Below are 7,378 nucleotides of genomic sequence, written 5' to 3'. Positions count from 1 at the left end.
TGGATGCCCCGTAACACTGCTGCCATTTCTTCCGGTGCCTTCCTCGCCAGCTTCACTCGGGTACGGAGGGACTCCACATCAAGAAACACAAGAATAGACACAAGCTCCACTCCAAGAATACTCCTCCGCTCCTCCATACCCACTTTCTCTGAGACACCAGCAATTACTCCCTTGACAGGTGCTCTTCTCCTTAGCTTAAAGCATGATACAGCATGGTCATCAACACCCAACAGACTCCTCCTCTGTTCAGTGGAAACACAAAGAAATCAAGATCAACTCACTCCTCGTGACCCTCATCGACTCCACTTTACCCACATCTCTCTCCACTATCTTGGATACTTCAAACAGATATGGCAATCCAATTGTCCCAGAAACTGGACTCCAGCCAGACACCAGGTATTCTCCACACTAGGTAGGAGTCTTCCTTCCCATCCCAACTTTGCTTATTTCCCCATTATTTTGGACAGAGGTCCATTCTTCCTTACTTCCACCGCCATCCGATTCATATTCCACATCCTTCCTTCCTCCGAGTTCTGGTGACCTCGACTCCCAACCCCAGTCCGGTCTCCATAAACCTCTGCCTGGAGTCTTTGACACTAAACCAAATGAGAACTGCTCGTCGTCGTGGGAACCTCCCTATGAAAGTAGTCCAGACACAGATATCATATTTTAGGGAGCTGTAAACCAAAACTGGTTGCAAGTGTGGGTGAATTTAGCGCCGTATTGATGGTTTAACAAGACATCACATGACGATAATAAGAATCCTGCCTTATAACAGGCTGACTACACCGGTCGCGTGTGCGAGCATTGCAAAATATATTTAGAAATCTATATTATTCAATTATTGCACCCACACTGCTGTGTTGCCAAGGGCTAAAATAGAAGTCAGTTCTATTTCTGACGCGGTTCGCGCTGTAAGTCCTGCCTCTCCCATCTCCTCATTGGTTTATAGAAGCAGGTACCCACGTGCCATCTCCTCATTGGTTATACCCACGTGGGTGACTGAAAGACAAACGAGGTCGGTGGCGGTAATGCAGCTAATTTATGAAAGTTGCCAATCGCAATATAAAGTCCAGAGAAGAAAAAGCCTGGAATTTGATGTGTGTTTTATGTGTGGATTAATTGTCGGAGTAGAGGACCTTGTGCATTTCAGGTAAAATAACAACTCAATGTTTATATTCCAGGACAAATTAGCTAGCAACAGCAAGCTAGCTAAATAGGACAAATTAGTTAGCAAGTGCAAGCTAGCTAGCTAAATTGCCACAAAGGTTTAATCCTTTTCGACCTGTCCCCAAATTAATGTAATTGGTTCAGAGTTTGTTTTGATATTTTAACCTGCGTGTCGTGATCGCGTTTGGTGTAGGGGGACAAAATACAAGAAGACACTTCTGAGAGCAGTCTTGTTTTCCACTAATGCGATACAGCGTCTACATCGGGATGTTTCCTTCCCACGTGTCCTTCACCGGGGAGGCTATCCCGTTACACCTTAACGGTGTTTTAATCTGATTCATTGGCAGACAGAAGTCCCCGCTTGGGATAACATTTTCCAGACGAATAACTTCCCGAAATGTAAATATAAAGTTTATTTTATTTACAAAATGATGTTAAAATGTGGGATGTGATAGCTATTCGCTAGCAGGCCGATCTCATACCTGCTTATCGGCTGTTTAGAGATGAACAACTAAACTATCTAATCGTAGATTCAGCGATGTGTCAATTGTGAAAACCCGGACAGTTTTTAAATGATGAATTGGTAACTTGCTACCCAGCTAAAGACATGTAGCAAATCGGTTTTTCCCCCCCATTTGTTTTCAGGGACTAAAGTGGGCACCTGATTGCATTTCACTTCATTGCATTGGTTTGGAAGGAGAAAACAGTCCTGCCCGACTCATTTGGAGGTAAGACATTTTAACATCTGATGGAGAAAAAACTCAACGTAGAAAATGCAGCCAGCTGTGTTCAATCTAGACCTGCTAGCCAGCCAAGTTATGTTTTTTGTTGAGGAGTCTGTTTTGCTAGGGAGCTGCATGCAGTATCTGTTCACCTAGCTAAAGGTCTCTTCCCTTATTGTGTTGGACCATTGGGGTTCGTGCTACTAGTTAACAAAATTATAGACTAAGTTATTCTACTCTTACTGTAAACAACTTGACCAAGTCTAAAATATGCAAAACAGTTAACAGTTGTGGCTTCAGCAACTTGAACCAGCACTAAAATGTGAGGTTAATTTCTCCCCTCGTCTCTGCTTGTTCCAGGTTGAAGGATATCCCGCCCTGTCACTCTGTAGATGTAAACAACTTGTTGTGAACCACCCGGCCACAAGGTTAATCACCAGGGTATCATTCAGGAGCGTGTAACGTCACAATGTTAGAGAGAAATAGATGCACCCATGTTATTGTTTATCGTGCAGATTTGTCAGGACATAGTAACTTCTGAAGCTCATTCTAAAATACAGATGTATATGTATATATATATATATATATCACATAGATGTGATTTCTGTCCCAGGGGATTTGTACTGTGTTCAAGTCTTCAATTTAGACCACAATTAGTTGAGTTAGGTGTTAGTGAAGAGCTGGTACAAAAACCTGTGAAACTCCTGTCCCGTCAAAAAAAAAAAAAATGGCTGTCATAACTACATTTGCACTCATGTACTGAACAAGTTTATGAATGTTGGAAGTTCATTTCCTTGAGATGTCCCTCACTTGGGAATTATTTTATACAATGGACTGTGTTTAAAGGACTCCTGCACACATACAGGAAAACCAATAAAACAAGTTTTTATTGAAAATGCCAAGTGTTGATGTCTTCACGTGTTTCTGGTTCTGAGGCAGTTAACCCACTGTTCCTAGGCTGGCATTGAAAGGCGGGGTCATCTGGGGTCTGCAGTAACCGGAAGGTTGCAAGTTCAAACCCCTGAGGCAGGGAGACGGCAGTCTTTGGAGGTAGACAGGGAGACGGCAGCCTTTGGAGGTAGACAGGGAGACGGCAGCCTTTGGAGGTAGACAGGGAGACGGCAGCCTTTGGAGGTAGACATGGAGACGGCAGCCTGTGGAGGTAGACATGGAGACGGCAGCCTGTGGAGGTAGACATGGAGACGGCAGCCTGTGGAGGTAGACAGGGAGACGGCAGCCTTTGGAGACAGGGAGACGGCAGCCTGTGGAGGTAGACAGGGAGACGGCAGTCTTTGGAGGTAGACAGGGAGACGGCAGTCTTTGGGATTGTTCAATAATAACAGTAGGCCACACCAACGTTAGTTTCCGTTCATAGAAAGTGTCAAAACGATTTCCCAGCACTGAACACGAACTTGTGATGCTCGAAGCCGAAGCGAACTGCTCAGACCACTGCGCTATGGCAGTTCACAATGCTCTAGCAAGCCCTTAGAATACTTGATTATACTTGATGGTCTGAGGTCGGTTGGTTTGCAGAGTCTTCCCCCAACCATAGCCCCCTAGGTACGGTACTGCATTGTATAGCCTGCAACCACCTCTTCCAGCTTCCCCCTGGGTACGGTACTGCTTTGTATAGCCTGCAACCACCTCTTCCAGCTTCCCCCTGGGTACGGTACTGCTTTGTATAGCCTGCAACCACCTCACCCTGGTAGCGATTCTAAATATTAAATATTCATTCAAATCCTCCAGCAGCAGGATTATTTTCCTCCTTTTGACAAAATGGGTCAAATTAAGATCCAACATCTGTAGTCTGTCCAGGAGAGATTCAAAGTGACCGGATGATTATAAGATGATTCCCTCCACACATACAGAACACATTTGTGGTCTTGTCCCTTTTCCAAAGTGTACCTATAATGAAAATTACAGGCCTCTCTCATATTTTTAAGTGGGAGAACTTGAACAGAACACGTGTGGTCTTGTCCCTTTTACAAAGTGTCAATAAAAGAAACGGACTGGATTCCTGCTCTACTCCTCCTTGTCCTCCTGAAAGGGTTTTCAACCAACACCTGTCCCCGATAGAAAGGCTACACCGAGTGGACAAAACATAAAGAACACTTTTATAATATTGAGTCCCCCCCCCCCTCCCTTTACCCTCATAACAGCCTCAATGTGAGGCGGCAGGTAGACTAGTGGTTAGAGCGTTGGGCCAGTAACCGAAAGGTTGCTAGATCGAATCCCCTGACAAGATAAAAATCTGTTGTTCTGCACCTGAACAAGGCAGTTAACCCACTGTTCCTAGGCTGTCATTGTAAATAAGAATTTGTTCTTAACTGACTTGCCTAATTAAAAAAATTGGGTCATGGACTCTACAAGGTGTCAAGTGTTCCACAGGGGTGCGCCAACGCTGCCCACAGTTGTGTCAAGTTGGCTGGATGTCCTTTGGGTGGTGGACCATTCTTGATATATATGGGGAAACTGTTGGGCGTGGGAAAAAACCCAGCAGCGTTGCAGTTCTTTACACAAACCGGTGTGCCTGGCACCCGTTCAAAGACACTTAAATATTTTGTCTTTTTGCTCATTCACCCTCTGAACGAAATCCTTCTTTAATGAACCCGTCTCCTCTTCATCTACTCTGACTGAAGTTTTGGTATCTTAGTTCTTTCTTAGGATCCCCGTTAGCTGTTGCAAAAGCTACTCTTCCCGGGAAGGGGGGTCCACAGGAAGGTTAATACCAACAGCTCATAGCTTTCACCTGGATTCACATGGTCTGTAGTCTATATCATGGAAAGAGACGGTGTTCTTAATGTTTTGTAAACTCAGTACACGTACAGTATATTTAACTACTATTTAAACGGTGTTCCCTGTGTCATGACTAGTTGGGACATCTATAGCATGTACACGGGTACAGAATAGTTTTACATGTTATCTGGCAGAGTGGGGATTGATCTTGAGAAAGCATGTTGGGAGTGTCGATATTTAGATACACCCCCCCCCCCTAAAAAAAATGACTTAAGTAAAAAATTCACTGACTGACCTTTTTAGGTATGTACTGTATACTCTGTCCGTATACTCTGTATACTCTGTCCGTATACTCTGTATACTCTGTATACTCTGTCCGTATACTCTGTATACTCTGTATACTCTGTCCGTATACTCTGTATACTCTGTGTACTCTGTATACTCTGTCCGTATACTCCGTATACTCTGTATACTCTGTATACTCCGTATACTCTGTATACTCTGTCCGTATACTCTGTATACTCTGTGTACTCTGTATACTCTGTCCGTATACTCCGTATACTCTGTATACTCTGTATACTCCGTATACTCTGTATACTCTGTCCGTATACTCTGTATACTCTGTATACTCTGTCCGTATACTCTGTATACTCTGTATACTCTGTCCGTATACTCTGTATACTCTGTATACTCTGTATACTCTGTCCGTATACTCTGTATACTCTGTATACTCTGTATACTCTGTCCGTATACTCTGTATACTCTGTATACTCTGTCCGGTCCCAAATTCTTATTTTACACACTTTGTTCCTTTTCTCTTGATTTGTTGAATTGGTGTTGATTCTACTGTCTATTGATCCTCTCTTTCTGATGTGAATACTCTCTTTGTTTTCTTTCTGGAGACTGTGTGTGGTCCCTCCCTCCCTGTCTGGCACCCTATTGCCTGTTCTGTGCACTACCAGGACCTTTTGGTCACAACGTAGTGCACTAAATAGGGAATAGAGTACCATTTCGAACGTAGTCTCTGAGTTGTGTATCCGTGTGACCGAGTAAGACTGGGTTTTGTGTTTCTCTCCTCTAGATTACTGTTACTATTTTCAGATGTCTGGCTGCAAGTCTTTCAATAAAAAGTCTAAAACACTTGTTTTAGGTGCTGTGGCTCTCTGATTCTGATATGCATGCCGGTGCTCTCTGATTCTGATATGCATGGTGCTCTCTGATTCTGATATGCATGCCGGTGCTCTCTGATTCTTATATGCATGGTGCTCTCTGATTCTGATATGCATGGTGCTCTCTGATTCTGATATGCATGGTGCTCTCTGATTCTGATATGCATGGTGCTCTCTGATTCTGATATGCATGGTGCTCTCTGATTCTGATATGCATGGTGCTCTCTGATTCTGATATGCATGCCGGTGCTCTCTGATTCTGATATGCATGGTGCTCTCTGATTCTGATATGCATGGTGCTCTCTGATTCTGATATGCATGGTGCTCTCTGATTCTGATATGCATGCCGGTGCTCTCTGATTCTGATATGCATGGTGCTCTCTGATTCTGATATGCATGGTGCTCTCTGATTCTGATATGCATGCCGGTGCTCTCTGATTCTGATATGCATGGTGCTCTCTGATTCTGATATGCATGGTGCTCTCTGATTCTGATATGCATGCCGGTGCTCTCTGATTCTGATATGCATGCCGGTGCTCTCTGATTCTGATATGCATGGTGCTCTCTGATTCTGATATGCATGGTGCTCTCTGATTCTGATATGCATGGTGCTCTCTGATTCTGATATGCATGCCGGTGCTCTCTGATTCTGATATGCATGGTGCTCTCTGATTCTGATATGCATGGTGCTCTCTGATTCTGATATGCATGCCGGTGCTCTCTGATTCTGATATGCATGGTGCTCTCTGATTCTGATATGCATGGTGCTCTCTGATTCTGATATGCATGCCGGTGCTCTCTGATTCTGATATGCATGGTGCTCTCTGATTCTGATATGCATGGTGCTCTCTGATTCTGATATGCATGCCGGTGCTCTCTGATTCTGATATGCATGCCGGTGCTCTCTGATTCTGATATGCATGGTGCTCTCTGATTCTGATATGCATGGTGCTATCTGATTCTGATATGCATGGTGCTCTCTGATTCTGATATGCATGGTGCTCTCTGATTCTGATATGCATGCCGGTGCTCTCTGATTCTGATATGCATGGTGCTCTCTGATTCTGATATGCATGGTGCTCTCTGATTCTGATATGCATGGTGCTCTCTGATTCTGATATGCATGCCGGTGCTCTCTGATTCTGATATGCATGGTGCTCTCTGATTCTGATATGCATGGTGCTCTCTGATTCTGATATGCATGCCGGTGCTCTCTGATTCTGATATGCATGGTGCTCTCTGATTCTGATATGCATGCCGGTGCTCTCTGATTCTGATATGCATGGTGCTCTCTGATTCTGATATGCATGGTGCTCTCTGATTCTGATATGCATGGTGCTCTCTGATTCTGATATGCATGCCGGTGCTCTCTGATTCTGATATGCATGGTGCTGTCTGATTCTGATATGCATGGTGCTCTCTGATTCTGATATGCATGGTGCTCTCTGATTCTGATATGCATGGTGCTCTCTGATTCTGATATGCATGGTGCTCTCTGATTCTGATATGCATGGTGCTCTCTGATTCTGATATGCATGCCGGTGCTCTCTGATTCTGATATGCATGCCGGTGCTCTCTGAT

The 7,378-nt window shown here is 44.2% G+C and overlaps 1 long non-coding RNA gene across 1 annotated transcript; it reads left to right on the top strand.

Annotated features, from left to right (window-relative positions):
- The first annotated feature begins 410 nt into the window (after positions 1-410).
- On the top strand, positions 411-2,788 carry LOC149981358 (uncharacterized). Its single transcript, XR_016483467.1, has 2 exons — positions 411-1,898; positions 2,253-2,788. It is a non-coding gene; the product is annotated as an uncharacterized LOC149981358 (long non-coding RNA).
- The last annotated feature ends 4,590 nt before the right edge of the window (positions 2,789-7,378 follow it).

Source organism: Oncorhynchus mykiss, chromosome 9 (genome assembly GCF_057628025.1).
Source record: "Oncorhynchus mykiss isolate SJ-2025 chromosome 9, ASM5762802v1, whole genome shotgun sequence".
NCBI classification, from domain to species: domain Eukaryota; kingdom Metazoa; phylum Chordata; class Actinopteri; order Salmoniformes; family Salmonidae; genus Oncorhynchus; species Oncorhynchus mykiss.
This window is presented reverse-complemented; position numbering and strand designations above follow the sequence as displayed.